The sequence below is a fragment of the Coptis chinensis genome, chromosome 4 (genome assembly GCF_015680905.1).
Source record: "Coptis chinensis isolate HL-2020 chromosome 4, ASM1568090v1, whole genome shotgun sequence".
Classification (NCBI taxonomy): Eukaryota; Viridiplantae; Streptophyta; class Magnoliopsida; order Ranunculales; family Ranunculaceae; genus Coptis; species Coptis chinensis.
This window is the reverse complement of record NC_141459.1, coordinates 94,784,900-94,794,348: the sequence shown is the minus strand read 5'-3', so window position 1 is coordinate 94,794,348 and position 9,449 is coordinate 94,784,900. Positions and strand designations below refer to the sequence as shown.

Here is a 9,449-nt window from a genome sequence, read left to right as displayed (position 1 = left end):
TACGTTTTTCGCGATACAGGTGAGTAGTTATTTTGCTATTTTTCATTGAACCTATAGTTTAGTTTTACGTGTATAAAGACATATTTGTCTGTCCAATGTTTCCATCCATTTTTACTGTTCATTCTCCTATTATTTTCGGCATCCTGTCGTATTATTAAACTCTGTTGAATATTGGAAATTGTAATTGAACTGTTGAAGAAGCTTGATTAGGCCCGTTAATGGTGGCGCAAGCCCAGGAGACAGAAATCATCCTTTATAGCTTTTACTCTTTTTGTTGTGGTTTTAAATTCCTATTGTTGTATTGATTGTGGATTGTTGGTTTGATGTTTGGTTTGGGTGATTGAGTGTTGGAGAGGAGTGGGGCAGTTCAAGCTCTATTGAAGCTCTGTAAAAGTGTTAATGGCGGCTAGAGAAAATCGCCCAGTAGATTAGAGTAGGTGAACTGTTACTGTTTTGGTTGGAGGATGTTGGGCGGTGGTGAGGGTGTGTGAGGGCTGTCGAGTGGGGCTGTGGAAAGCCGTCAGACGGTGGTGAATGGAGGTCGAGATCTGGGAGAGTGATTTTTGAGTGTATTAATTAGAGTTTTGCCTTAATCAAAGTGGTAGGGGTTTGATTTGGAGAAATTTCGGTTAGGTTTTGTGTGGGGACGAGTGGAGGTTGTGGTGGCCGATTTGGTGGCTAGTGGAGGGAGCTGCTGGAGCTGAGGAAGATGACTAAGTTGGGCTTGGGCTTTGGGCTTTGGGCCAAAGACTTTAGATTTTAGTTGTTGGGCCAGTTTATTTTGTTTTGTTTGGGCCGAACCAGTTTGGTTTAGTTCTATGGGCCAGTTTATTTTGTTTTCTTTGGGCCAAACCAATTAAAGTTTTGGGCTAGTTTAAGTTTCATTTTTTAGTTGGCTTGGGCCGAAATCAATTAGCTTTCTTTGGGCCAGTTTTAAGTTTGTTTTGGGGCCGGTCCATATAAATTAAAATAGATCCAATGGGGTTTTTAAATATTTGGACTTTTGGGTTTTAGTTTTGGGCTTTGATTGTAGACTTTTGACTGTTTAATTGTACTCACATAATTGTGTGAGGGTTACCTGGTATGCGATATCCCGTTTAGGGTAGCTACGCACGCAGTGGTTCATTATGTGAGGGGAGGCATGTGGATGTACATGTTCGGCGTTGGGTAGCGATTGTTGTAGTCAGGGAAACTAGGTAGGACATAGATACGACGTGATTTTAGGTACATCCAAAGAAAGCCTTAAATAATATAATTATGGTAATATGTTGGTTAATGATATAGGGTGAACTAGGATTACCCCACTAGATGAGAAATTAAGGTCTCCCCCCTAAATACACACAAAAAAATTTCGGTCAACCCACTTTGACTTTTTTTTTTTTGTGTATTTAGGGGGGAGACCCTAATTTCTCATCTAGTGGGGGGGAAATCCTAATTGGCTCATCTAGTGGGGGGGTAATACTAGTTAACCCTATATCTTTAAATATATGATTGTATATAGTTTTGTAGAAGGGTGGGTCAAACTAATTACTTGTGCAGAGACGACCCACTCTATAATTGAGCATGAAATGCGGTAAGTATAGAATATGCTTGGCTGGTTTTCAGTTTAATTAGAACCTAAGGTGCTTCGATGGAGAAACTAAATGCCTTACTATTAATGAATTGGAAGCTAAGGTGCCTCAGTGGAGGAACTACCTGCCCTAATTAGTGTATATAAGAATGTTGTATTAATTGTTGGAAGTTAAGGCGTCTTGGTGGAGGAACTAACTGCCTTATGGATTGGGTATCTATATGTATTAGTATGATGTATATTTTAGGGCTACTCACACCAGCATTGTTTATAATGCTGACCCGATTTGTATGTTTGCTTATCGGGTGTGTTCATTAAATGAACATAGTTGATAAGTCTTGACAGGTTTAGTGTTGAAGAAAGTTGGTTGTTGCTTGTGGTTTGTGTTAGCGTCGCATTTCAAGATATGTTTTGTTTTCCCTTAAAATGAAATAGATTTTCAATTGACACAATGTTTTTGTATTTTCATTTGTAATTTTAATTAAAGAGTTATTGAAAGGAGATTTGTAACCTAATCTTATTTGTGAATTTTTGTAATGAATAGGACTTTTGTTTAATTTGAAATTTTTATTGGTTTTTAATTATCCGCATATTTAAACTGTTTATGGGTTTTTGGAAGTTGAGAGTGCATCACACCTCGAAAATCGAAGAGTCGGGAACAAATATTGTTTTTTCCGAATTCTGTCGAAATTTGGGGTGTGACATAAACTTAGACGGGTGTTAGGCAGATCCGCCATCACTCATAAACCATTAAAACTCGCCAGCCTTTAATCACTCTCAACTTAACCCTTTAAAATTCAATAAATACAACCATATTAATCCTTAAACCCCATAAAAATCACTCTTTTTCTCATCTGAAAGAAAAAGAAAAGATTTTATTTTTTTTTTTTTTGAAGTCTTGAGTTTGTCAAGAATAGATGGTTGAATCGAATTGAAGAGTGAGAAAAGGGGAATTAAGGAGAGAGAGAGAAAGAGAGAGAGAGTTAGTTTATATTTATAAACGCTTATATAGCATTGGCAACTTGCTAACGGTAAATAACCGTTGCAAAACAAAAAAGTCCATAATATGCTATTATGGTGTAGTGTATGTTAGAAGATCATTTAATTTTCGGTACTCCTCGCACACTAGAAAGTAACTGCGTAGAAAGTAGAAACACAGCCAACTTCCTTCAAACACTTCTAGGTACGAGGTACGTGCTCCTCTTCACACAAAACAAATGTTCGATCTCCCACAACAGGTTTCATTCTCCTCTCTCACATCCTTTTTTCTTTCTAGCTAATTGCCGTTGCCGAGTGCTTCACTCCATTAATTTCGGTGGATAGCTCAAATCCTCTCTTCTTGAAACCAAATTTATGCCCCTCCTCCTCCATGCTGGAAACCAAATCTGAGCCAGTGATGTCATACTCCCCTATTGCAGGTTTATTATCTCTTCCAAATATCAGGCCGCCAAACTAATTTCACTTTCCACACTTAACTTTTTGGAAAGAAAATAAGCAATAACCCAAAAACTGTTATCCCTCCCTCAAACGAACTATCCACTAAGTAAGCTTTCCTTCACAACTTTTTTCTGTTGACGACATTTTTATTCATAAGCATTCTCAGTTTTGTATTTTGCTTAGAAAAGAATTGTTGCAATTTTCTTATTAAGAATCTCATTTTTCGAACTTTGATTTCTCTATAAAAAAAGATGAGTCATGTCACTGCCATTTGTTCGAGGAGTTTCCTTAGAGAATAAAGAGGTGGCATCCATCATTTTTGCATTCCCAAAACAAGTGAGAGGTAATTTCCTTCTATTGCTTACAATCTGCATCTTGAAGGTAAACCTATAAAATATTTCTTTACTTTGTCATTAGTAGTCACGGTCTTCTGCAATACATGAGGTTCTAGGATGCACACTACTAGCACAGACCTATCTATTCTGACCATCTGGTGTAGTTGTCTGCTTTATAGATCCATAGTGTGCACCTCAATCAACAATACAAGTATGAACTGATAACGTATAGCACTGTTTTATGTACAGCTTTGTAGCCCTACACTGGTGGTATTAACGGAAATTGGAGTGATAACAATGTCTACTAAAAGTTTGTAGGTGTTGCTCGTGCTTGCACTATTGTTTGGCGTGGTTTGCGTCAATGACCTGAAAGGTATTCTCCAAATTTGAAATTGCGTGTTTGTGTGCGACTCTTGCTTGCACAGCAGGTTTGTTTTTCTTGATTCTTACTTTCCTATAATGTCTTGGTCTATAGTGGTTAGTACACAATGGTTTGGTCTAATTTATTGATGGTGGTTAAGTACATTTGTGCTCTTTCTTTTTTCCTACTAAGAGTTTTGAGTCCAACTGTATTACTGGAAATTGACAACAAAAATAGTGATACTTATTTTACTGTTTCTGGTTGTCTGCGTTTCTTTGGATACTGTATTATTTGTCTATCTTGTTTGTTCTTGTGTGTGTGGGTAACTGACTAATCTAGTTCTTTGAGGGTGGTTTGGTCCTAAAATGGTATCAGGTTTGATAATTCTGGAAATATAAAATCTCTTTTAATTGAATGCTTAGCAAAGTAAACTCGGCTCGTCTTTTTGGCCTTACGATTTTGGTCGAGTAATTGATGTTGTCATTGGGTTCAATTTTGTAGTTGGCCCTCCCCCCTATCGTGAATTGGTTTGATTTGTCTTATTCTCGATCAGTCGGTGTTATGATAATTAATCTAACCACTCCAAAACCTTTGTTGGATATACATTACATTCCCATGTGCACAATTTGAGTGGACTAGTATGTGGTCTTATTCAGTGGCACTTAGTAACAGGAGTCTTGTACGCAACAACAACTTTGTTAGATATGCATTACATTCCCATGTGCACAATTTGAGTGGACCAGCATGTGGTCTTATTCAGCTACACTTAGTAACAGGAGTCTTGTATGCAATAAGAACTTTAATGTTATCAAGCAAAACTCTAGTAGCAAATAAGTCTTGTAATTAACAACATCTGAGTCTGAATATAAATCTGATCAGCCTCTGTTATACCATTAGCTACTCCCTGAGCAAGAGTGTTATTGCTATGCAGTCTTCTCATACTCCTGTCCTTATCAGTGATCATTAAGAGCAGTCCATTAGAGATGCTTTACTGTGGTTGCAATATTGCTGGGCTGTTCCACACTTTCAATTTTTCTGCCTAGATGCTTTAATTTTAGAACTACTTACTTTCATTCAGGTTAACAAAAGTTTTCTTGGGTTTGGTTTTACACAGGCTTCTACTTATGAAACCTATAGTAAATCCTCGAGTCGTAGGAGCACTCCATTGGAGATGCTTTACCATGTGTTGCCATATTCCAAATTTTGATATGCCTAGACTACCGCACTTTTAGAAGTACATACATTTCAGCTAACCAAAGTTTAAGTCTTTGCATTGTAGTGCCTACCTATTGGAATACCACTGACAAATTGATTGGAAAATAAACCTTTTGTTCATAGCTTTAGTTACGGTAACGAAACTGATAGGGAAACTTCTCAACTTAGAAGTGAGGAGGGTTGCATTAGGTTTAGCGAAGGAGCTATTGCAATTTAGTATAATTAGGAAAAACTTAAGTCGCTAAGTATGCCAGAACCTCAATGAAATCAGTCTTCTCTATTGCATAGCATACTTTTTATAGTTTTGACAGGACTCAAGTGCGGCTTTCATTCTCTTATATTTTCTATAGGTTCATAGCTAAGTCCTTATACGAAGGGAAATACACTTATGTATCATGAATTCAAAAGGAGAATTGATTACTTGTTTATCAATGAAACCAGGTTGGTAGACTTGTAGTACCAATCACTGGTTAGTTTTAGGTTGTCGACTAGTCTTTTACATATATAGCTAACTTACAAATTCACAATTATTTCAAGCATGCAGACTGCCTTGTACAATTTCAAGCCAAAAAGACAGCTCACGTGTTTGCGAATGAGCCACTTTGCTTGTAGTGAATTAAGATAGAACCTTGGGTAACATTTCATTAAAATAGTCAACATCTTGCATATGAGCTTACACAAAACATTAAGATAGTCTCGCCATTATGGATTCCAATTAGGTCACCATAACCTGTTCCATTTGAGTTCATATATTCGCCTGCATTTATTTTCATAGTGCCTGCAGGTGGTTTGTTCTATGTACATTGTGTTGGGAGGTAATAATGTTTCTTGCAGCACTAGTATGAGTTAGTTCCTGTATAGGTTTTGGTAAGAATGTCAATACACACTACATCAACACTATGTCCCCTTCCAAACAGTCTGCAGTTCCTTTCATTCCATATGTTATGCACTCGCACACACCATATATATATATATATAGATATATGCTTGAGTTTTCCTTGTTGTCCTAAGTAGCCAAACCGTTAAAGTTAAAGTTCATTACTGCTGCAATGAGTCCCATGGCTCTCTTTATCCCTGACCACACTTGTTTAGTAAATCTTAAGACACCCATTATGATTTCTGGTGTTCGGTTGGTTCTTGCAGCAACACGTTTTCATTATGATTTAGGTGGTGAGTTGATTGTTGCAATATTAAGTTTTCTATCTTGTGATAACTAGGCTATGAACGATTTTTTATTTGTTCCCTATTTTTTGCCTCACTAACATGGAGCTTTTTCAGGATGAGAACCGTTATAATGCTTGTGGCGGTGACTTGCTGAAGATATATTTTCTTTAACCTTTTCTTAGTCCACTGAAATTATTCGTTGTTTTCTCTATATTTTGAAATTTGCACTTGTTAATTTGTTTGATTCAAACAAGAATCTTCTAAAATGGTTCAAGGTATTACCTTGTAATTTCTACACTATATAGAAGTTTTGACTTGCGCTCACTAATTGTTTTACTTACAAGAGGGATTGAATATCATAAGCAAGTTGTGGAGGGAGCTATACTAAGAGTAGTCCCCACCTTGTGAGGTACTCCGGAGTATTGTAGTCGTGTTAGAAGTGTACTACGTTGAGAAGCAAGGATACGAGTTTGTTGGCTTCATCCAAGAACGTGTTGAGGACTATGCTCAAAACGAACGATAAGTGTGTTTAAATTCATGTGATGACTCCGGCAGGCTAAGATGATTTATTTTTTTAACTTTTGGGATGTTTCATTTTAATTTTTATTATTTAAATACATGTAACAATTATCTAAGTCTAGTTTGGATTTGATTGGTTCAATGGAATTAGTGTTTGTGAATGATATTTGGAAATTTAATGGATTATGTATGTTAAGATTTTTTTAAAGGTGTATAAGCATTTAATAGAGATATGAAGTGCATAACCAATTCAGTGAATTTTTGTTTTTTATTTTTGTTTTTATTTTTTTTTGTAAAAATTTTAGCCATTTGTCACGGTTTTGTGAAAACAGGTATAAAAGGGTTACTTTTGATGATGGTTATGGACAACGTTTATCACTATTCAGTAAAAACTGTCACTAAAAGGTGGTTATATTATGACTGTTTTCAGCTTTTTTGTGACTGTTCTTTAAAGAGTATTTGTGACGGTTTTGGAGAAAAAAAATGACCCCCATTCCGTCACAGTTTTGGAAAAAAAAAAACAGTGACAAAAGACTTTTGTCACTTTTTTTTTACGATGATATAAAACCGTTTTTTTTCTTGTAGTGGCAATTTGAGAAAAATTGACCTTGCATTCTTTGAAACACAAAGGCCACCATAGGGATTGATTGAATAATTAAGACGTTCCAAATACCCAAAATGGCGCTGCAACTATACAAGTATAAAGTGGTTGAAATGTTTGTAGTAAATACATTGGATTACAAAAAATAAAGAAATGTTAACAGTAGTATGTAACGCATGAGCAGTCTGCAGTCCCATAATTCCCTTTCTTGTTTCTTCAAGATGTTAATAGCCCTCATAGAATCCGACGCCACTTCCACCTTCAGTAGTTGTAGCTTCTTACACCCTGGCAGACTAGAAGTTCCTAATATATGACAGACCTTTGACCACTACCTCTAGTGTAAGCTAACACTACTCTGCCATCAGGATCTCTTATGATCCTCCCCTATTCCACAATTCCATATTTGTTCTCTGACATACACCCCTCCATATAATCCAAACCTAAAATACCCAGGAAATGGCAGTAACCTTTGCAATGCGACCTTCAAAATCTAATTATGTGCAACTTTTTTTAATCAAGTGACATTCCTACAGCAAAAACATATGAATATTCAAAGCTATGAAAATACAATAAACATACATATAAAAAAATAATTAAAAATGTATATTTACCCGAAGATGAATAAGAATCATCATCTGTGGTAGAGTTGCGTCCTCGTCATACAAGCAAGTTTTTTCACTACAAGTCAATTAACATAAGAAAAGAATTTGTGGATACTCTAATAGGAATAAAAAGAAAGGGAGGAAAATTTTGCATTTCTTACCCATTGTTTAGCTCTTCTTCATTGTTTAGCTCTTCTTTACCCTTCTTCTTAAGCTCTAGACAATTCCTTTTATCGTGAGACACTCCAACCTTGTTACATCCATTGCACCGTCTCCTTTTATATTGTTGTGCCTTTTTGAGTGTTTTCTCTTTATCTCCTTTAAGTCTTTTTCTATATCCTTTTGGTCTTGCTTGACTCAGTTCATGATAATTAATTGCCAAATTAGAACTCTTTGCTCCAGAAACTCCTACACTTGTATGACAACCAAACGCTTGACTACTTTTCTCATGTGGTCTTGCTACACTTGTATCACAACCAACCAACTTATTAATTTTTTCAAGTGCACCACTTAAAGCATCTGTAAACACTTTAGTTGCTTCTTCACTTTCAAGGGATTTATCAACTACAAGTGTTAACATTTGAATCAATTCATTCCGCTTCATGATGTATAATTTATCATCTTGAACCTCCATTCCACCATCATCAATGACTGCCCCTGACTTTGCAGTTTTACACTATCTCTTCAAAATGTATTGATTTGGCAACTTATCAAAATCATGCATCTTATTCAAATAAGCTAAAATATGCCTACAAGGGACCCCTAAGCTCTCAAACTTTTTATAAGTGCATGAAGCAAAATCTAGATCTTTTTGATAAGAAATTTCCCACACTCTAGAATTTTGGCCTCCATTTTTCTATGAACCTTATAAATGCAACACTTCTCATTCTCACTAACAAGTACAAATCTATAATTCAAGCTCTCCCATAACTCATCTTGAAATTTAAAGAATAACTCATGTGTATAAACATCAACCATGTGTACCAAAAAGCTATGGGGCATTTTCATTTTTGGTTTCTCAATCATATCTTTGTTATCTGCCATTAATTCTTCATGACGTTGGCGCACAAGTCCCCTACCAAACTGAACCATAAAATCTACCAAAGAATTTTATTTTGAAACATACATTTTGAAAAATGAATGAGCGATTTCCACTCGTTGACTACTTGACATACTTGCAGAGAAGATGTGATTCACATGTGCGGGCACCCATTGTGATCGGATTTCGTATATCAACTCCAACCATTTGTTCTCATGTAAACCACTCCTCTGAAGAATACCATTCCACTTCAAGTCAAACTCATCTTTTATCTCAGATCCCCAAATGCAATTTGAAAACTCAGTGTAGTACTTACTATATATAACTGAATCTATTTTCATCAAAAATTTCATCAGTATGTGCCAACTGCAGTACCTGTTGATAGAGTACCCAAAGCTTCAGCACGTAAAACAAATAAAAAAATAATAATGTCTGCAAATTAATTATAAAAAATAAAATAAAATAAAATAAAAAAGAAGAAAAATAAAAAAAAACCTGTGAAAAGTGGTTGGAAGAGTTTGAGAAATTGCTTTTGTCATTGCTGGATCTTGATCTGTAATAATCATCTTTGGGGGATTGCATGGCATAGCTTCTAAAAATTGGTTG

General features: G+C 35.8%; 1 long non-coding RNA gene across 3 annotated transcripts; it reads left to right on the top strand.

Moving 5' to 3' along the window:
• Window positions 1–2,710: 2,710 nt before the first annotated feature.
• On the top strand, window positions 2,711–6,802 carry LOC147505841 (uncharacterized). 3 transcript variants are annotated; one of them, XR_015193491.1, is made up of 4 exons: window positions 2,711–3,113; window positions 3,259–3,350; window positions 3,592–3,715; window positions 6,197–6,802. It is a non-coding gene; the product is annotated as an uncharacterized LOC147505841 (long non-coding RNA). The 3 variants fall into 3 exon arrangements; XR_015193490.1 differs by having other exon boundaries at window positions 3,592–3,770; XR_015193489.1 differs by having other exon boundaries at window positions 3,592–6,802.
• Window positions 6,803–9,449: the final 2,647 nt, after the last annotated feature.